At 41.5% G+C, this 22743-nt stretch overlaps 1 protein-coding gene across 3 annotated transcripts in view; it reads left to right on the plus strand.

Annotated features, from left to right (window-relative positions):
• Positions 1 to 5169: 5169 nt before the first annotated feature.
• Positions 5170 to 22743, plus strand: part of ARHGEF28 (Rho guanine nucleotide exchange factor 28) — a 311888-nt gene continuing 294314 nt past the window's right edge. For all 3 annotated transcript variants that reach the window (XM_015451604.4, XM_005557142.5, XM_005557143.5), the window contains exon 1: positions 5170 to 5321. The gene's annotated coding sequence lies outside the window, so the exon portion shown is untranslated. The remainder of the gene's footprint in view (positions 5322 to 22743) is intronic.

Consider the following 22743-nt stretch of genomic DNA (forward strand, 5'->3'; position numbering starts at 1 on the left):
AGTTCTTGAGGTATGGGCCTGGCTCTAGAGGGTAAAAAAATTGCACCTAAAAGAAGGTCAGGCCTGGCGCAGTGCTCACGCCTGTAATCCCAGCACTTTGGGAGGTGGAGGTGGGAGGACTGAGGATTGCTTGATGCCAGGAGTTTGAGACCAACCTGGGCAAGACCCCATCTCTACAAAAATAAATAAATAAATAGCCAGGTTTGTGGCACATGCCTGTGGTCCTGGCTACTGGCTACTTGGGAGACTGAGGTGGGAGGATTATTTGGGCCTGAGAGTTGAGGCTGCAGTGAGGTGCAATTGCACCACTTTATTCCAGCCTGAGTGACAGAGTGAGACCTTGTCTCAAAAAAAAAAAAAAAGTCAATATGCAAAGGAAGGGTCTCAATACTGTGAATCTCTAGAGACTGGCTCTGGAGGTGGAGTAAATCTCTAATGATAGAATTTTAGACCCTAAGGAATCAGCTGAAAAGAAACAACGTTTCATCAATGGAGCATCCCCAGTGTTTCCAAATTGCACACATGAAAACTGTTGAACTCTTCATAATTATTGGGCTGGCTCCACTCAAAAGGCATATTTATAATTTCCCCAATATCTTCTTTTTGCTCATATAAATATCAATGTGAAAGTATCAGCCACAATGAGTTCCATGTGCTTTCCTGAAAATACCTGAGACTAATATGGACTTGGAGAACATAGCTGCATGATGACTTTTGTAGGCTCTGGGCCCTTTTGCCTTCATATGCCCCTTCCTGCAGAAAAATAAAAATGTAAATAAAAATTATATTTCACTCTTGCATTGTTATAGATACAAATATATTAATACTAAATATTTTTTAGTATTAATACTAAAATAGAAAATACTAAAACATTTCCTTTGACCTAAAAGTTCATTTTTCTCTTTGGATTTTAAAAGAAATTAAAATATTTTTTGGCCCCTATAAGTATTATAGACCTTAGGCACTGAGCTTGCGATACCTGATAGGTAAGTTGCCCCTTTAGGGAAGATCTCATACTGAAAACTGGCTAAAAACAACCTATTATTTTCTTCAAAGATTGCAAAATATTAATTTTGTGCATAGTTGGTGCTCAATAAATGCCAATTGACTAAAAATATTCAGAGATGTTAAGACTTCTCCTGTAACAAATCTGAATATTTCTCTCTAAATCTCTCTAATATTTTGCTTCTCAGAGTATTGTCCACAGTCCAGTAGCCTCAGCCCCAACTCAAACTTGTCAGAAATGAAGAATATCAGACTCCACCTGATACGAAGTCAGAATCTGCATTTTAACAAACAAGTGACTCATGTGCAGATTACACGGAAGCCCTGCTCACAGGCAACTTAAACCTGATGGTTTAACATTAGAAATGGAAGAGCTGATTCCCCTTAACCTCATATAATTGAGGGCAATCCTCACCCTCCTCCAGTGGCAATACATTCAGTTCCTTTAGTCAAGTGGTTCCCAACTTTGGTTGAACATTGGAATCACCTGGAGAGCTTTCAGAAATGACCAATACATGGGCCCCATTTTCTGGAGATTCCGAATGATTGATGAGGTTGGAGTTCTGGGAATCAAGAGTGTGTTAAAGCTTCCCAGGTGATGCTAATATGTAGCCAGAATGAGAACTACTGTGCGGATTTCCCCATGAGATCTGTCCCCTGGCTTTAATCATGTTGGACTCGTCTCTGTGTTCTCCAACCTTCTTAGGCTGGAGACCCAAGTTTATAATCCAGAAATAATTTCTTGTCTTGGGGTCTGCCATGCCCTATTAATTATCTCAAAGCTCTGAAGCCTTCTCCTAATACATCCATACACTAAAAGATTAACTGCCACCATTTTCTGAATCCTTATTGTGTGTCCTATAATCACTTTCAGTCACGTAATTCTCACAATGATAGTAGATGCTATTCTTATGCCCATTATACAGATGAGGAAATGGAGGCTTAGAAAGGTTGTATCTTCCCAAGGTCATCCTATTTCTATTCCAGAGTTTGTTCATCTCCTATTAAATCTACCATTTTCTAGTATCTTGCTTTCACTTAAGAAACACTAGTAATTTCCTAACTCACATGGCTAAACATCGGATTTACAATTATTCAATTTTTGAGAATTATTGACAAAGGAAATATAATAAAGGCCAGGAAAGAATTAAATACATAATATAATTAGCAGTGGTTATAGTTCATTAAAGTTTGAAAATGGTGACAGTTTTCTTCTTGCATAATGGATGTGATAGTTCAATTAAAAAACAAATATTAAATACTCCAAAAGTGCCCTGCATTGGGACTGTGAAGATTACAGGGATGAGGAACAGGCTTTGTCCTTGAATTTCAAGTTGAAGAGAGGGTAAGAGCCTGCAGTTGTCCACCATGTGACAGTTAATATAATCAGGTGCTACACTATGTAGTAAGGCCATTATGCTTTGCCAAAGCTCAGAGGGTAGCAGAAACCAGGACAATGTAAGGATTTATGGAGGAGGTCTATCTGGAGTGAAGTATGTAAGGATGAATGGGGATTGAATCTCTAGAAAAGACAGAGCTGAGCTAGGACATTGGCATGATACTCACTATCATGAAAGTTAGAATTTCCCCAACTGAATGGTCAGCCTGGTTTCTTGCTGCCTGAATGTCCCTTGTCTGTAGAGAATACATAGTCTTTGAATTCAAAACAAATGCTGTCCCAGCCAAGCTTAGCGCCAGCAATGTCCTGAGTGACCTACATCTGGAGCAGTGAAATCAATCAGATGCAAAGGGTTATTTACACAACTGATAGCTTCCTGCCTCAGACAGTCACGGCTTCTTTTAAGGTTGCTGGAGCAAACACTTTGCTTAATATTTGAACCTAGAGAAGTTGAAAGCCAAGTACTTATTTAAATATTGATCAAGCTCGGGGCTTGAGAGCAGGCAAGAAAACTGCAGCTAGCATTGTATGTCCTTAGTGGTAAGAGTTTCACAATTACTAGTTTTGCTGGTTTCTTTCTTTTTAGTGGGGAAGGGACTTGGGGATAACTTCTTATAATATTTGTTCCTCTTTCCACATTTTCTAGTTTTTTAAAAAAACATATACATACCTGCCAGAATTAAAAAAAAATAGAGATTCAGTACTAGTGATATGAAAAAGGACAATAACAACAAAGGTTTCTAACACATCACCATGTTTATTCATCAGAGTTTGAAAATCATTTTTGTCTGGCATGTTGATTTAGTTCATCTTCAGTTCTAGCGATTCTCCTGCCTCAGCCTCTCGAGTAGCTGGGATCACAGGCCCGCACCAACACACCCAGCTAAATTTTGTGTTTTTGTAGAGACAGGGTTTCACTATGCTGGTCAGGCTGGTCTCGAGCTCCTGACCTCAGGTGATCCATCCACTTCAACCTCCCAAAGTGCTGGGATTACAGGTGTGAGCCACCACGTCCCGATCGAAATTTTTTCTATTTTTGAAAAGAATATTACTGCTGTTATTATTATTATTATTATTATTTTTGAGACGGAGTCTCGCTCTGTCGCCCGGGCTGGAGTGCAGTGGCCGGATCTCAGCTCACTGCAAGCTCCGCCTCCCGGGTTTACGCCATTCTCCTGCCTCAGCCTCCCGAGTAACTGGGACTACAGGCGCCCGCCAACTCACCCGGCTAGTTTTTTAAGTTTTTTTAGTAGAGACGGGGGTTTCACCGTGTTAGCCAGGATGGTGTCGATCTCCTGACCTCGTGATCCGCCCGTCTCGGCCTCCCAAAGTGCTGGGATTACAGGCTTGAGCCACGCCGCCCGGCTACTGCTTTTATTTTTATCTTGTGTACCTTGACAATGAGCAGGAACTCTTTTTTTTTTTTTTTTTTTTTTTTTTTTTTGTGGCAGCGCCTGAGGCCAGGCCTTGAATTCACAGCTCTGTGGGGCTGAGCGGTGGAATCAGCTGGGATGACAGCCCAGGTCAGCAGCGTAATGCCAACGTTGGGGCCCTTTTCCCAAGGAGGAATTGTAGACTTTGCCTTGGAACAGGGCTAAGGCCATTCAGACACACGATGGTCTTCTCTTACTAATCTCAGCCTTTCTCAGCATTCCTATCAGCAAGGTGGGCTGGGGAAGGTGGCGGCTGGAAGGGAGACAGAAAAGGCCCAGGCCCAAGAGAAGTGGTGGCAGCCTGGGAACTGGGCTCCTTTCTGGCTTGGTATCTTGGTGGCCAGCTTCCTCGGGCCACACCTTTGTTATGGTTCTGTGGGTAGCCAGTCTTAAAAGGAAAAACAAAGCAGAGACTCAAGGTGATTTTATAAATTTTATTAGAAACTTTATATTTCAATACTAATTTCCTTACAAATAGTCTTAACTACAACACTTCCTGCCACAGAAGACTCAGATCGGTAATTGTACCTTTAAAGCTGTAACAATGGTCTTAAGTCTGTATGATGAAAGCCTGACTGATGAAGAGGCTTGGCTTCTGCTCTTGGGGTTGTCATCACATCTAAGAGGAAAACCGCTTTGGAGGATAAGGGAGTCCCCTTCACATTGCTGTTCATTGTAAAAGTGGTTATGGTTTTCATACGTTTTTGAATTAAGACTTGCAGCCACTTGCGTGGATAAACGCGAAGGGAATCGCAGCTTGCAAAGCTCGGCCGGGGAACATGAGCTTCAAATAGAGGGCAAATGCCGTTTTTAAAAATAATATTTCCTATTGTAATAGACCTGGGCCGTATTATGTCACGGGTGTGGTGGCTTTTGGCTGGGAACACCCTGAGCCTCCCTTGGGCCTGGCACAACTCCTTTTGCGAGCCGGCAGCCCAGCGCCTTCCTTGGGAGGCGCCGAGGCGTGGAGGCGCCCGGGGCGCAACTGGCCCTCCTGTGGCCCGGCAGGTCCGCGCCAGCCTCCGTGCCTCAGAGCTCCGGGCCGGGGGAGGGAAGCCGAGGCCACCGGCCGCCGCCCCGCAGCGGGAGGGGGCTGGCGGAGACAGCGCGGTCGGGGCAGCTTCAGGTTTCCTCCTGGAGCCGGTGTCGGGCGAGGCAGGCGGGCGGGCCTCGCCATGTGATGCGGCCGCCGCGAGCCGGGCCGGGAGGTGGGCAGGCGGGGATCCAGTGGCAGGGGGGAGGCGCGGGGGGGGCGGGGGCGTCACCCGCTGAGGGCGCAGCCAGCCCGGCCCGGGCGCGCGGCCGCAGCTCCACCCCCTAAAGCCTGGCTTCAGTCCTGCCGCCGCCAGGCGTTGGCATCGCCGGGTAGAGCCTTCCGGACTCCGGGCGGCGGCTGGCGGGGGGCGCGTTCCGAGGCGCCCTCGGGCAGGGCACGGGGGCAGCGCCTCGCCTGGGCTCTGGAGGCTGTGGGGCCATCGCTGCAGGTAAATGCTCTTTGGGGCTCCATGGTCTGCGTTTCCCTGCAGCTCTGGGTGGAAAAGTTTGCCCACCTGAGTTCGCATCCGCAGGGCCACTTTCTCCAGGGATGCGAGAGTCAGCAGAGGTGACCCGGGAGCTCTGCAGGCGTTGCGGCGCGAGGGCTGGGCGCCGCCTCTCGCTCTCCTGGGAGCGGCAACAAGTGGAGAGAGCGGTGCAGCCTCGTGCGGCGGCGGCGGCAGCTGCGGAGCGCGGGGTCGCTCGGGCGCACTGAGAGCTGGGGGCTGGGCGGATGAAAGCCCAGCCAGTGTCCTTCGGGAGCCAGGGAAATAAACAGCGCTCCTGCGGTGGAGAAGGGAGAGCGTCGAGAGTTGGTGTCCGTCCTTCCCATCCATGCTTCTGCTCCGGGGCGGAGGGTGCTTGGCAGGGCCAGGACCGCAGAATGCAGACGGAGCGCAAGCTCAGGACACACGCACTACCACTTACTCGTGTGGAAGCATTTGCTGTGTTTCAAAAGGCATTTATAGTTACCTTGGTTGGGAAAGGCGGTCAGAATTATGTGGGACTCCTTACGCTTATTTTATGCATTTGTTTCCCCTTAAATACCCGGGGTGTATGTGGTGGTGCCACAGCCTTCCCGTGCTTAGGGTTTCCGAATGACAGGCGGGTGTTTGGCCAAGAAGGCACCATTTGGGTCGAGGGCTGTATGGAAACTGGGTGCTCAGGCGGCCCTGGAAACCCAGCTCTGGTTTCCCAGAGACCAGTTAGATTTCTAAGAAAGAATCCATCTCTAGAGGCCCACAGCGTCCCCGCATTGGTTGACTGGGTGGGCCGAGAAACAGTGGTAACATCTGTGTTTGAGCAGCTTCTCCCGCCTAGACCCCGGCCTGCGTCTCCACAAATCTCCCCACACCAGGAGTTGTAGAGGTTCACCACGGACCACACCAATTGGGCAAAATACCAAAGAAAGTAAGGTCTTTAATATTCGTTTATAAAGAACTGATCATTTGGGATTCCATGGGGACCCTGGCTTTCTGAAGCGTTGTTATCTCGTGTTCCTAAGCCCTGAAGCTGTCAGGGGTAAGTGAAATCCTGTTTTCGCTGCAAAAACAAATCAAGGACCTGCCCTTGTTAGGTTCTGTGGCATCTACTTTGTACATGACAATCCAAGCAGAGTGGTAACTTCTGGGAAACCTGGGAAGGTTTCTCCAGATCTGTCCTGGGTTTTTAGTTACACATTCTTAAAGCACATGGGTATTTGCCTAATCTTGATTAATAGTCCAAAGTAACCCCTTTGGAATATTTGGAGAAAAGAGATGAATCTGCAAAACCCTTTGGAATTTTTAATACAACATAGTATTTCAATGTAATGTCTGATGTGGACTTTGTATGTGATTATTGTGCTGATTAACTTTGATCAAATAGGAATTTGGCTAGCATCAGATATTATAGCTAATGGTTAGGGAAACTGAGGCACAGAGCTAGCTATAGTGTGACTCAGATGAATGTCTTGGGTAAGGGGAGAATGGTGAACAGAGAATCAGTGTTTGTTCTGCTTTTGACTGTTTCTTTTTTTTTTCCTTATCAAAACCACACAATCTGGCCAGCTAAGAACAGGTTGTATAACAGGCGTGTCATTAGACTTTCCTCTGAAGTACCCAATTGTTTTTTAAGCAGTTTATAAACGCTTAAACATACAGAAGAAAATAGTAGTTAATAACTAAGTTTCTATGAGATGTCTCAGGAGACTCACTTGGGTGGGTTTCATGCTTTTTTTTTTTTTAATCATGTTTGGAATCTTTTCTTATTGTGTTATAAGAAACTGCACTTGTGGCTAAGACTTAAATTGGGCAGGAATTTCAGGTGAGCTCTGATACATGACCTCCTTTAGTATGCCCTGTGAGAAAAGACTATGTGTTCTAAGTAGGTATTGAAACAAATTGCAGCACATACTATTACTTTTATATTAAACATTCTGTACACCACTATATTGGTACCCAAGCTCCAACAAGTCCTGCCAGTTTATGACCAAGGGCTGAATTCCAAGAAAAAAAGATTCATGATATAAATGTTGGAAAAGCCTCAAAAAAAATTCATGATATAAATGTTGGAAAAGTCACCTAAATTACCTAGGCTGACTATAATTTTTATTATGCTTTTATTCACTAATCAGATATGACAGATCTGGTTTGGGTGGGTTTTGTGTAATTGCATTTGTATTTATGTTGCTTTTAGTGAAGCAGAGTAGCTCTGGGATTCCCCCCTGCCCCTGGCCCCCACCCAGAACCTTAAATATTTGTTATGAAGAGGTGGGTCAACCTGGGCAACTCCTACTGAGGATGTAAAAACAGTGTTACATTTGAAGTGCACCAAATTCAGGGAATTCTGCCATGCTAAAGTTGTGCTGTAAATATGCCACCCTGTCCAGCTTGAGTCCACATCTCTTACTTAGGCAAAGCGGGGCTTTGAGATATTTTTCTTGCTTAAGAAGTGTAGGTCAGGTCCTGTATCACAGAACATTTTGCTCTGATTGGATGACACTCTATCATTTTGTCCAGTCTCTGTGACCCTTAGTTCTTTTGTTATTATCATGGTATTGGAAGTTCTCAGAAGCCCAAAACAGTGTCACTCTACTGTTTTGCCATTTTGACAATCTCTATTATGGGGCTCTCTTTCTGAACATGTTCTTCATTTACATTCATTCAACTAATATTTGTTGAAGGCTTACTATGTGCCCAGGACTGCTCTTTGCTTTGATTCTCTGATCTTTGGATTCCATGTTGAAGGTGACACTTTTCTGGCTTTAGAGTTTTTAGGGTCTTTTGCATTTTCAGAGTAGAATTTTGCACACTCCACATTAAGACATTTGGCTGGCCAGGGTGGGAGTGATGGCTCACACCCATAACCCCAACACTTGGGGAGGCTGAGATGGGAGGATTGCTTGAGCCCAGGAGTTCAAGACCAGCCTGGGCAACATGGCAAAACCCTGTCTCTACAAAAAATACAAAAACTAGCCAGGCATGGTGGTGTGTGGTGTGTGCCTATAGTCCCAGCTACTTGGGAGGCTGAATGGGGGAGGACAGCTTGAGTTGGGCAAGTTGAGGCTGAAGTGAGCTGAGATGGTGCCACTACGTTCCAGTCTAGGTGACAGAGCAAGACCCTGTCTCAAAAAAAAATTAAAGACATTTGGCTGGCAAAATAAGTCATGTAACTTATTTTTTTTTTTTATGCGATAGTGCATCTTCTTAATTGACTTCCATTTTTCCTTTGAAATTTGATCTTAGGCACAATAGTAATTTGCTTATTTGTAACATTATTGCTCCTGGACTTCTTCTCTTGGATAACCAAGATAATGAGATCTGACATCATTTTTTAATGAGAGAAAGCAAAAAAGTATATAATTGAATAGTGGGCATTTGTTCCAGTGATGTTGGTTTTGAACACTTGTATAAAAATGTATTTTAATTTTCAGAGGTGTTTTCTCTTGTTTTGGTTTAATCTTTGCCTCAATTATAAATAACTCGAGGTTTGATTTCTGTAGAAAGTTAACATATAGGTGATGTTCTCTTAAGAGCAGATGAAAACGTATCTATGAATGAGGACCAACAGGCAGAAATCGGCAGTGGTGGCTTTGCTTTCCATAGTAGCCTGTTCAGAAGAGATCCTTCCAAAACCAGCAGGGAAATAACATTCTGCCTATTTCAAGTTACAAGCTTTGTGTGATGGCTGTGCACATGATCATTGTGCCTTTAAAAAATATACACTTGAAATGTTAATATGCTTCAAATATATATATATATGCATTCCTTTAATAAATAGATGAAGTATATATTGCATCTATTAATGACATTTATGGTTTAACTCTTCAATCCATTATCAAACACTAGTGACCATGCCCTTTGTGTTTAAGGCTTACTCCTTTTCTTCTATCATTTTATAATTCAAGAAATTATATTTCATAAATTCTCACGAAGTGGTTTAGAATGTGGACTTTGGTGCCAGACTGTTTGGGTTAAATAGCCCCAGCTTTGCCCTGGCTATGTGACCTCTCTCTACCTCAGGTTTTTCCATTTGTAAAATGCGGATAATGATAGTAACCTGCTTCAACTGTTGTGAGGACTCCGTGATTTAATTTACAGAGAACCCTCCTGGTAGTGCCTGACAGAGAGTAAGTGATGATTGTAGTTATAGCAAATGGAAAATAACCATTTAAAAAGAATGAAAGGAGTAGCAGGTTTTTCAGCTTTCAGAAGGCAGTGAGATGTCAGTGTGACCCCAGGAGAAATTGCCCTAGGCTGGGAGTTGGATGAAGGGATGGAGTCCTCTGGCTTTTCAGTTTTATGACCTTGAGTGAGTATTCCTTCTGGAACCCTTTCTGGTCCCAGTTTCCTCATTCAGTAAAATGGAAAGGATTAGACTGGATGGTCTCTAAAAGCAACCCATTTTTTAACATTCTACTCGGTCGTGATGAGTAGAATTTGAATGTGATGTATTAGTCAATTTGCTTTACTTGTCTTGGTCAACACTACTAGAAATGTACTGTCTACAAGGTTAGCATTGTGCCTGCAACAGGCATTTGAATAGATGATGAGCTGTCACTCTTATTACTTTATCTCTCCTTGATTACCAGTCATCAGGGTGAAATGACTTGGACTTATCTTCCTGGATTTAGTCCAAAGAGATTTCAGACATGCAAGTCCAGATCCTTTGTGTGGGCCATATGGCTGCCCTAGTCCTCTTCTTCTGAAGAACCCCTCATGTAGAAGAGGGGTGGTACAGTTCTGGAAAGAGGAAAGACAAGTGGATGGTTTAATTTTATGATAAAAATAATTTCTATCAGGCAAAGAAGTCTCATGAAGGACTTCTAAGTATGGTGAAAAGCAAGAGGTTTTCATTGGGTTGGATGGTTCAGACAAAGTCCCTTGGGGGCTTATATTTTTGTCTTTTCCCACTAAGACCCTGATTTATTGTCTGTACATTGTCACTGGTTCTTTGTCAACAGTGCTTCTCCTTTTCTTGCTTCACCAGCCTCCTGGTTTGCTGTATGATCAGGTGTTAGAGTTCTGAAAGGTAGGGGATGTTCAGTGATTAATGAGACTGACTATGGGTTCTTTACGTTGAGCCTCTAACCCAGGATTTCAAGCCCTGTTGTTCACTGGAACCACCTGGGTTCAGAATCTCTCAAGTGGACCTAGCATCATTTTCTAAAGAGGCGATTCTAACGTACAGCTGGGTTTGATAGCTACTTTCCTAATCTTTAGGTGTTTCTGGCTTCCTACATCGCACAGTGCCTAGGGAAAGGGTAACACCTGCTATTTCTCATGGTGTTACTTTTCTGCTATTGGTGGTGTGTCAACTGTCCCCTGCTGTTTCCCCCTTGTGAACTCTCCAGTTCTGTTAGCCAGTACTAGTAACTGCCTATGGAACACGTGTGTTTCTAACTTCTTTGACTTTTTCATGGTGGGCCCCTTTTTCTCCCTCGCCAACATGTGTTGCATTCCTCAAAGCCCAGCTTAAACCACTTTCTCTCTGTAACCTTCAACTAACTTAGTAGCAACTGTGCTGCTTTCCCTTCTGAACTCCTATCACTCTCTCATTTCTTACCTCCTGCCCCTGGGTTCTTTGTGTGTTCCTGTATATAAGTCTCAACTTTACATCATGACTGTAGCCCATTAATGACAGGGACCCTGATTTAGGCTACTTTGTAGGGTGCTTAAAGCAGAATATACACATGTTGGTTGGTTATTTAGTTATTTTGCTAACTGTCATCCCAAGTCCTTGTTTACAGCACCACTGCAAGGACTACTGGGTATCTGATGTGAATTGTGTTGGAAAACACTGGGATGCAGGGGGAGAAGGGCAAAGTTTACTCAGGAAGTAGACAGTCCTTCACAGATGTAAATGGGAGACCTCATGGACCTCTCAGGAAATTGTATCAACCTGCATGGGGAAATGAATGAAATTCTTGATTAAAATCTGAGTCTTTGGATTGAAAGAAGCCTAAAAGTTTTTCTCTAGTCTCCAGAAGGTGCACAGTTCCCCTGCATGGCCTATCTCCAAATGGTTGACCAGTCTGTCCTTGAATACCTTCAGTGATGAGGACCTCATGGCCATAAAGATAATCCATCTATTTGGAAAGCTTAGGCTTTTAAAAACAATTCTCCCTCATCCTAAGTTTGTCATATTTCTGCTGTGTGGAGGCCATTCCTTTTTTTTTTTTTTTTTTTGAGACAGAGTCTGGCTCTGTCACCCAGGCTGGAGTGCAGTGGCTGGATCTCGGCTCACTGCAAGCTCCACCTCCCGGGTTTACACCATTCTCCTACCTCAGCCTCCTGAGTAGCTGGGACTACAGGCGCCCGCCACCTTGCCTGGCTAGATTTTTGTATTTTTTAGTAGAGACGGGGTTTCACCGTGTTAGCCAGGATGGTCTCGATCTCCTGACCTCGTGATCTGCCCATCTTGGCCTCCCAAAGTGCTGGGATTACAGGCTTGAGCCACCGCGCCAGGCCATAAAAAATTAATTATATATCCTGTCTTCAAGTCTTCTTTTATTGAGGTTGGAAAATAAAAATCTATTTCTTCAGCCCTTGTTAAGTGACATGATTTTGAATCCTTTCACAAACCTGAATGTTGGACATATTCCAATTCGCTATTTTCTTTTTAAAATGTAATTCTTCCAGATGCTATCTGACAGTGTAGAGCAGCAGTTCCCAACCTTTTTGGCACCAGGAATTGGTGTTGTAGAACACAATTTTTCAATGGACTTGGGTGAGGGGGATGGTTTCAGGATGATTCAAGTGCATTATGTTTATTGTACATTTTATATAATGAAATAATTATGCAACTCACCATAATGTAGAATCAATGGGAGCCCCGAGCTTGTTTTCCTGCAACTAGATGGTCCCATCTGGGGTTGATGGGAGACAGTGACAGATCATCAGGCATTAGAGTCTCATAAGAAGCCCACAACCTAGATCCCTTGCATGCGCAGTTCACAATAGTGTTCGCGTTCCTATGAGAATCTAATGCTGCCACTGCTCTGACAGGAGGTGGAGCTCAGGCAGTAATGTGAACGATAGGGTGCGGCTGTAAATACAGATGAAGCTTCACTCCCTTGCCTACTGCTCAACTCCTGCTGTGTGACCTGGTTCCTAACAGGCCATGGACCTGTACTGGTCTGTGGCCCCAGGAGTTGGGGACCTCTGGTGTAGAACACAGATCTGGCCCCCTTTCTTCTAGGGAAGGAGTGATAGCTCATGGTTAAGATTAGCAGCTGCAGGTCAGAGAGACTTGGGGAGACTCATGGCATGCTGCTTCTAGCTTGTCTTGGCCAAGTCACCTAAACTTTTAGCCTCAGTTTTTGTCTATTTCTCTCATAAGATTGTAAAAAGGACTCAATAAGATAGTTTATATAAAGTGTTTAGCACTGAACCTAAGATAGAATAACTCCTCAATAAACAATAGCTTTAAATTTTTTTTTTTTTTTTTTTTTTTGAGACAGAGTCTCATTCCATCACCCAGGCTGGAGTGCAGTGGTGTGATCTCAGCTCACTGCAACCTCCGCCTCCTGGATTCAAGCGATTCTCCTGTCTCAGCTTCCCAAATAGCTGGGATTAGGGGTGCGTGCCGCCATGCCCAGCTAATTTTTGTATTTTTAGTAGAGACAGAGTTTCACCATGTTGGCCAGGCTGGTCTCGAACTCCTGACCTCAGGTGATCTACCTGGCATGATCTACAGGCATGAGCCACCGTGCCTGGCCTAAAAGTATTTCTTAACCATACTATTGAGTTTCCATGTTCATAGTCATCTCAAAGTTAGTTTCTTTTTACATATGTTGCTATGGCGCCATATCTCCTCATTCATGGACTTGTGCATTTGGGTTTTTAGTCTTAGGAATAATCTTAATATTTATCTCTCTTGAATTTATTTTCCTGTATTTGACCATTTTTTCCTAGTCTTTTAGAGTGTTTATACATTTTTTTTCATATTCACTACCCCTTTTAGTTTCAAGTTATCCATAGGTTTGATATACATTTATTCAATGCCTAGGGAAATAATAAAACTGTTATTTAGGCTGAAATCTAGGGCAGAGCTATTTGATGTGTCTATGCAAACTTCAGTTCAGGTTGATGTTTATCATTTTCAAGTAGACTTGTTCAACTAATTACTACTTATTTGTACCAGCATCTGGTTCTTAATCCCCCATCTCCTCATAAAGATATATATCGTGTCTATTATATCTCTTTGTCTACCAGTCTAGTAAATTATCACCACATAATAAAATGGGGTTATTCTCAAGTGACTTATTCTTTGGGAGCACACACTGGCTCCAAAAAGCCACTACTTTTTCTTCGAGGTCCTCATACACCACAGTTTTAATAATCTGCTCTAGAATCTTAATCTAGGATCAACATGAAATGCCTTCTGTCTATAATTTGTAGAATCTGCCGTTTTGAAGGTCAGAATGACATGCGCTTGTCTCCTGTATCGAATCCCTCTGCCATTGTCCACAGTTCCTGATGGATTATGGTTAGGAAATCTCATCAGATTCTTTACTATCCTGGCATGTCCAGCAGCCTGGAACTGATTCAGACCAGCCTGATGCTCTCTTACAATGGACTTTCCCAGTTAGAGATGTTCTTTCTCTCCTCTTTAATTGAAAAATCATTACCTTCTAAAAAGAGACAAAATACAAATAGACATGGAGGAATTCTCACTTCTTTATCAGTCTTCTACACTCTATCACCAGCCCCAAGTCAACCTATCCCTTTCTTGACATTCTGGCTTTAAAAATAAGTTGAAATAAAAATTTTAGTATCCTTAGATTTTTAGAAAACCTTAGGTTATTTAGGCCTTTAGACTGCCTGATACAATTCTAAAGAGCATGACTCCCTCATGTTTGTTCTTGCAAAGGGCCAGGGAGGAGGGTAAAAAGAAAGCCACTCATGGGCCAGGCGCAGTGGCTCACGCTTGTAATCCCAGCACTTTGGGAGGTCGAAGCAGGCGGATCACCTGAGGTAGAGAGTTTGAGACCAGTCTGACCAACATGGAGAAACCCTGTCTCTACTAAAAATACAAAATTAGCTGGGTTTGGTGGCACACGCCTGTAGTCCCAGCTACTCGGGAGGCTGAGGCAGGAGAATCTCTTGAACCTGGGGGGCAGAGGTTGCGAGTGAGCCGAGATCGCGCCATTGCACTCCAGCCTGGGCAACAAGAGTGAAGCTCCATCTCAAAAAAATAAAAAATAAAAAATAAAAAAAAATAATAAAAAAAGCAAACAAGCCATTCTTTTTACCATTTATGTATGAGTGGAAAATAGCACACACCTAGGAATCAGGACACCTGGCTTTAGTCTTGAGCTCATTGAAAGTAATCTCTTCATATCTCTAAGAATCAGTATCTTTTCCAAACAGAAGGACTTTGGTTGTTTCTATGAACTGTGATGATTTCTTGAGGTAGTGATTTCATTTGCTATTTATAAAGCTTGATGGAGGTGGAATTTGGATGTGGTAGTGTAGTAGGGAAATTAAAGTCCGGGTTTATCACTCTGTGGAATAACCTGTCTCCTTTTTTGTTTATTATCAGAAACCCACATTTAGGAATAAGAATCAGCTCATCTAACATAAATGTTGTCTTTCATGGAGTTGTCAACTTTGCAACTTGTCAAAAACTTTTCAGGAATGGATTTCTGGAAGTTGCTTTTATAGCAGTTATCACAGCCCCTAGAGACAAAGCAGGATTCAGCTGGCCATTCCTATTCTCGGAGATAAAGAACAATGCACAAAACCCATTGCCAATGCTTTAATAGGGTTTTAACCGATGGATTCTTAAGGGGGAGTGAAATATAAGTATTTCTCTTAAGTTCTATGTTTCCTGACACATGTAGCTGTTATGTAAAATACATGTATATTGTTTCTTCTCTCGTTTGATCACCAGAAATATTGATATCTTGCTCATTGACAATAAAACAGTATCAATGACTCCTTGATGTTTAGTTAGAAAGGTTCCAACTTGGATAGAAATTTGTTTATTATGAGACAAAGGTCTTATGTCCTTTGATTTTTAGTCTTCTTGTAAAAATGTTTTAGTGTTAATAAAAAGGTGCTTAAGATTTCACCTATAGATAACGTACGTTGTTACAATAAAAATGAACCCTCTAGGTTATCTTCTTCATATCTACAGAAAGTCCCAAATTAACTTCTCACTTGGCATGCTTGTCTCACAATGATAGGGCTGAGCTAGAGAAAATTCACCTTTACCACGAACAGTTTAAAGAAACTACATCTTGATAGGAATGCTAACAGTAATTTGCATATTGGTTTCTCGAGGGTTTTTTAGTATTAAAAATAAAGGGTAAGTTTTTTCCTCTTTTGCATTTATGGTAGGAAGGTTTATCTTCGCGAGCTGTGTTGCACCTTTGTGGGCAGCAGCAGAAGAAATTAGAAGTAGAGAGATGTTTGGAGTTCAGTTAATTGAAAGACAGTCTCTTTAGTGTGAGTTGAAAGTGATCGCTAGTGGTTCACACCATTCATCATGGTAGGATAGTAGAGTGTGTGCAAGAGGAAGGTTTTAAGAAGATTGTCAGTCTGAATGTAGCAAAGGTTGGACCACAAGTAGATTTGGGTTGAAGTCTTAGCATTGCCACTGATATATCGGGTGGGTCATATCACCTTTCTGGGCTCTGGTGACCTCATCTGAAACCTAAGGGGCCAGGGTCAGACCACCTCCATGCTGTGTTCCATCTCTCAAGTTCTATGTTTCTATGGAGGTAAGGATGGTGTCTTAAGCCTCCCTCACATTATGAGCATCATGCTTGGCTCCCAGAGTGCTTTCAGACACTTGACTGGCAACATCTAGATTGTTCAGGAAGTTGAGTTTGAAGATGGTACTTCAGCGTTGCATCTTTATGGGGAGAAATGATTGCAGATACTTTGAGATTGCCCTGTCATGGCAGCTCATGTTATTGTTGTCAGAATACTTCATGAGCAGTGAGGTGGAATCAGCCAGTAATAATCGAATAATTATCTTTAATAGAATTTTAGGATGAATGAAAATGGGTATTAATTTCATTTTAACATATTGAACTTAATGTACCTAACCCCACTGAGTCTGGGTGGAGAATATGCTCTGAAATGTGTGGCATTTTTGATAAATATCAGTTTTTAGCTAAAATAAGAACTTTTATAATGGTTCCATCCCCTCTCTCCCTACCCCTATCCCTGCTCCCATCTTTCTCTACCTCTCCTCTTTCTCTCAAGAAACCTACGGATTTTCCTTCTGTTTAGTCTCACACTTTTTTCCTCAAAAAGAGATAGCAAATCTCTAAAACCTCTGGTATTTTATGTAGTTCCTGACTAGCAGTATGAAAGAAAACACACTTGTGCTTCTAAAAAGGTAGTTTTGTTTGTTTGTTTTTGAGACAGTCTCGCTCTGTTGCCCAGGCTGGAACGCAGTGGTGCCATCTGAGCTCACTGCAAGCTCCGCCTCCCGGGTTCATGCCATTCTCCTGCCTCTGCCTTCCGAGTAGCTGGGACTACAGGCGCCCACCACCACACCCGGCTAATTTTTTGTATTTTTAGTAGAGACGGGGTTTCACCGTGTTAGCTAGGATGGTCTCGATCTCCCGACCTCATGATCTGTCTGCCTCGGCCTCCCAAAGTGCTGGGATTACAGGCGTGAGCCACCACGCCCAGCCAAAAGGTAGTATTTTAAGGCATGACATCCTTCCACTTTTCACAGAGCCTCAAGATAAAGATATTTTATTATATTGGAGATTTGGACAATGGATTTATTCTATTTGAGATTTTAGTTACTGAGTGTAGGGGCTCTAAGCCCTCTTATCATCTAGGAGTTCTTTCCAAAGCTTTTTCACTCCAGGGAGTTTGGGAGTGTTATTTGATTTTTTGAGCCTTTATTGAGTTGGGTTTAGCTAGTAATTGCTATAAGGCAGACATATGCTGCATGCTGGAGGTTCAGAGATAAGAAGCTTAGAGGTAGCTCTTGAGGAGCTCTCAATGCTGACAAATTAGCTGCCATAAAAGCCAGTAAATACACTGTGATATGGAGAAGCAGTGGGCCAGCGTGCTCTCAGCAGCCTGAGCAAAGGCAATTTTCTGGGAGCCATACCTGGTGTAATAGAGATCAAAGTATTATTTAGTTTTTTTTTCTTCTTTCCTGTTATGGTATTCTAACTGTAGTCTATATTGTAAATATGCATCTGCTCCAGTGATGTTATAAAAACCAGTGAATTTAAGAAATTGATGTTTTGGCCGGGCGTGGTGGCTCAAGCCTGTAATCCCAGCACTTTGGGAGGCCGAGACGGGCGGATCACGAGGTCAGGAGATCGAGACCATCCTGGCTAATATGGTGAAACCCCGTCTCTACTAAAAATACAAAAAACTAGCCGGGCGAGGTGGTGGGCGCCTGTAGTCCCAGCTACTCGGGAGGCTGAGGCAGGAGAATGGCGTAAACCCGGGAGGCGGAGCTTGCAGTGAGCTGAGATCCGGCCACTGCACTCCAGCCTGGGCGACAAAGCGAGACTCCTTCTCAAAAAAAAAAAAAAAAAAAAAAGAAATTGATGTTTTAATTAAAATTTGTGTAATTGGAGTGATTATCTTTCAGATGTTAGAATGCAACCACAGACTGTCGCACTTGCTTTAAAACTATTATTTTTTGAACACACATAATTTCTTGCTGCTAATAATTTTTTTAAACCCTTTCAAAGTTGGGCTTATAAATAAATATTTACTGTAGTTATTTGGTGGGAGGGAAACTCAAATATTATCAAACAGAAAGGACGATTCCTTTATATTCCAATTTGTTTTATTGTGGCAATATGCTTGCCATGACTTTACATCTTAAATTTGTATGGAAAAAAACTTAGTTATATGTGTATGAATGTATTTTTATAAGTGCAGATACCTGAGAATTGAAACAATTTTTATAGAATCCTGGAAATGTTTGATAAAGGTCTTGATGTTGTTCTTGAGATGTCAACAGCAAATTGATTCTAATGTTTCTATTGTTTGAGGAGAGGCCTCTAGTCCAGGGCCACATATCCTACAACTTTGAGTTACATTGAAGACCACAGCTTAAGCCAAAACTAAACTAGGGAAAGTAAATTATAGTGGATTATTTTGCCTTTGTGATGTTAAAGAATACTGTTGTGAATACACTGAGTACATACTGGTCTTTATTTATTTTGGGGTGCAGGGTGATTTGAACTGATTAGTACCTAAAATTAAAAATATAAAATCCTTCGCTGCCACAGTTGAATATCACTGAATTTATGGAGCACTTAACATTGCACAGTATTTAGAAAATACTAATCGAATGAATCACCACCTCATGTGTTGTTTTGACAGGAAGTGTATCACGTCTCAATAATTTCCTTAACATTTTTTCCTGCCAGGTGCCTGTTTTCTTCTTGTTGTTAACTTTTTTCTATAGAATTCCAAATATGTGGTTGATTTCCCCACTGATATACTTTCACAGTTCTTTTTCCTTTTTTCCCTTCTTTAGAGTAGCCAGTGCTTGTAGCTAGTGTTTGTATGCAAATCTAAGGCTTCTTACAGGGAAGAGAGAATGAGCAGCTGTTTTGGAGACTGATGTCCAGCCTAATGCCTTTTTCTGGTAAGCAGATCTTCATGGCCCTAGCACGTAGGATTTTACCAAGTAGGTTTTCAAATGTACCATGTCTAAGGCCAAACTTACATGAAGTATTGTTCATTCAATCATCTCTTGAGAGATTAGGGAGGATTTTTATTTTCTATTAAATATATATACACACACACATAATTTTTTTAACAATCAGCATGAGCTATCTTGAAGTAAAACAAATTAGAAATCTTTTTCTAAATTAAAAGATTACACAGATGTATACAAAGAGACATTTGTAATTAGCTCAGTAACTTGTGCAGCTGTTGAGAACATTCGTATGTTTGTTTTTGGATATTTGGGTTAGTGTATTTTTGGCTAGTAAAAAAATGTGTGTATGTATACATATATATGCACACCATAACTATAAGTTTATATGCATTTTACCATTTCTATAAATTTTTTATTTTATTGATTTTGTCGGTGAATTGTCAGCCATAGTCTCTTTATTGAATATAGAATTATTGCAGTTTGAGTACAAGTATACCATAGATAAGTTCTAATAGTGAAAAATAAGTGGTTTCTTCTACCAGAAGTCTTCCTTTGCTTGTAATGTAGGACTGCATAGCATAGTGAGCCTTACATCACTAGACATTTAAAGGCATATGACTATACTGTATCCCATGTAAAACTGAAGTCTATAAATAGATTTTAAGAAGATGTGTTGGGGGTTGACATTTATGCCATTAGAGGCATTCTTGCTGTTCAAATTAGTGGTATGCTTTTTCACATTTATGCTTTTTCATTTTCTTATTTAGAAATATCAAATTGTATAAAAATGAATACGTATTCGCGAATCAATCAGTGGTTTATAAAGGTCAATACTGTAGTAAGTGTTGCTTTTTATATTCTTAACACAGATGAATGTCTAAACCAGAATATGGTTAAAATTAGATGCACATACAGGAAATAGCTAGCATTCTTGAAAATGACAGGTATGGGACATTAGTACCATAAAATGTTATGACCACTAGAATAGAGTAGAGGGTGGTAAGCTAGGCCTGGGGTGGACATTTCTTATCTGGGCTCCTGCTCTTTGTTAGCTCTCTTCCTTTGATTCTTCTCTGCTTTCCTCTTGAAGGGATCAGACAGGTACCTGGACATAATCCCATAAATGCTACTGGTACTCTAGTCCTCAGTTTCCTCATCTGTCACCTTCTGTGATTCTATAAGCAATATATGAATAGTTGCATGTACAATGTGAAAAGCCTCTAAGAAAGTTGAACGGCCTTGTTCTTTCATGCTTCTTACATCAAAATGCCACTTAGCTACCAGTTTGGCAGAGATATAATATTTATAGTGCCAGAGGAAGTTTCAGCTAGTGGAGGGCAAATGATCATATACCCTGTTTAAGCCAAACGTTCTTCTGTGTTATTAATGTTAACAGAATTTTTAAAAAAATTAAATGAAAAAGAAGAAATTATTATCTCTACGAGTCAGCCAGCTGATGATTTATTAGCAAGTTTTGTCTAAAATACAGTTGTTCTTACTTAGAGTCTCAAAATTAAACTTGAGTTTAAATCTAGTTTCAATCTAGTTTAATTTAGATGATGAGTGTTTTGCGTTTCCAGTTTCCTCATCTATGAAATGGGAACAATACCAGCCCTTTAGATAAAACTGGGTAGTTTGCTGATGAAATGAAGTTATAGAACTTAACTTTGGAAACACTTTCAAAAGTTTAAATGATATTTAAATATAAAACCAAAACTGTAGCTCCATTTGCAGAGAGTTATTTATGACATAGATTTACTATTGCTGTAAATATATGTGTGGAAAAGCAGGGAGTGTAATCAGTTGGTACTGTGCCAGTTCCTAAGTCTCTTTGTTAATTTAGCACTTCTGCATTTAGTAATGTGTAAGAAAAATGTGGAGCCAATTCAAATTAGGGGAAGAAAGTCTCAAAGAGGCTGTTGTGTAGAAGGAGGGACTAATGAGTGGCCATCTTCTGGTAGGAATCCCTGGTTCTGTACTCATGGTCACAAAGACACTGTTCTTATATTCTTCCATTGTTTAGCTAGAGCATTAGGCCACTTGAGAAAAGGCATTGTTTAACCACAAATCCCTCTTTCAGGAAAAATGAGTTACCACCAAAGAGATTTGTGTAAGTACATCTGTCATATATTGGTGGAAATATATGCGTTTAAATGGTTTGTAAATGCTTGTCTTCCTCTTCCATGAGGAAAGACAGTTTCAGTGCCCCCAAGCACTAGTCTTTTCTAATCCTTCAAACCTGGTGACTAAAAGACTCTCTTCTCTTGGATTAGAGGGCATAATGGAAAAATAATGGCAGGGGAAAGGCTTTTTTTTTTTTTTTCTCATTTCATCTGGATTTGGAGTCATGCTTGTTTATAACAATAACACTCTTAAAAAAATTAGTTGCTTCACCATATCAGAAATGTTTAGGGCCTAAGTACACTGACTGTCTTGGAGTCTTGAGTTTTTGTTGCCTCCTTGAGAAGGATATGGCTTTTAATATATTCTTAAAAATCCCATCTGGATCTTGTCTGCTGGCGATGCATGGTATTCCTACCACAGAAGACAGGGATCTCTCATAATTAGCAAAACCCCTGAACGTATTTGCACAGTTGTATAAATGGAGCCTACGAGGTTTAGTCAACCATCTAAGCAGTCCCTGCAGCATTTGAGGGCTGTGTTATAGGGAGTATCTGGTGACATTTTCATCAGCTATAGAAAGATCACTTTATATTATTTGGAGTTTGGAGTTTGATATGAATAACGAAGAGGATGATGGCCATTTATCGATTGCTTTTCCTTGTTAGGCACTGTGCTTGGAGCCTCATGTTGCTATCTTGAATTCCTGCAACAATGTTACTATTCCTGCCTTGCAGATAAGGGAACTAAGGAGCTGAGAGGTTAAGCAACCTGCTGCAGGATTTGTAGCCTGTTTATTGATCCCTAGTTTGTGGGGCTCTAAGCCCTTGCTCTCATCACTTTCCCATGCGGCCTCTATAGAAGGCTTGGAGGGGAAATCCTGCTTGTCCACCATGAAAAAGACCAGAAGAGGTTATATTCCACTCAACTGATCTAAAATTTTTCCTGCCTCTACGTTTGCAGATTTGTTTTTATAGTGAAACTAAATGCCTTGTTTATACTTACCACCATCTCTGTTAGATACCGGTCTGTGTTTGGAGATCTGATTTGCATAGTTTGTCATCCTAAATATTTCCAGGATGAAAAACAGGGTTTTGTTTTTGTTTTTTTAACTTTCCCCCTAGAGTTAATTGGCTATTTGCTTGTTCAATTATGACTTCTCCAAGTTCATAGTTGTTTTTTAGAGGAAAAGCTTCAGACTAGACACAATACTCTTGACCCAGAATTCTGACCTCTCGATACCTATGCTCTGTTCCCAGCATGTTTAATGCATTCCAGGAGTCTGTTTGCATTTTAAATGCATTGCATTTTGAACTGAGGGTGACTTCTTCTCATTCAGTCACTCCCAAAGATTACCCTGATTTTTTTTGTTGTTCCGCTCTACCACACTGCACTTGTTCTTTATCGGCCTTGATTCTGTCTTCTTGGTTCTTTTCATTTTCCAGTGGCATCCCAAGGACAGTGGGCACACTCCTCTGCTCCCACTCCCAGGGTACAGACAATGAGGGGTGTATTATCTGTAAAGAATTTAAAAACACTTTAAGACTGATTTTAGTTAGCTGGTTTTTACTATCATCATGTTCATGTGGCTGCTCCCTGAAAAAAAATCTGTTGGTTTAAGTTCTAAACAATTGTTGCAGTCACTGCTACATCTTAATATCT

The sequence above is a fragment of the Macaca fascicularis genome, chromosome 6, assembly GCF_037993035.2.
Source record: "Macaca fascicularis isolate 582-1 chromosome 6, T2T-MFA8v1.1".
In the NCBI taxonomy this organism is placed as follows: Eukaryota; Metazoa; Chordata; class Mammalia; order Primates; family Cercopithecidae; genus Macaca; species Macaca fascicularis.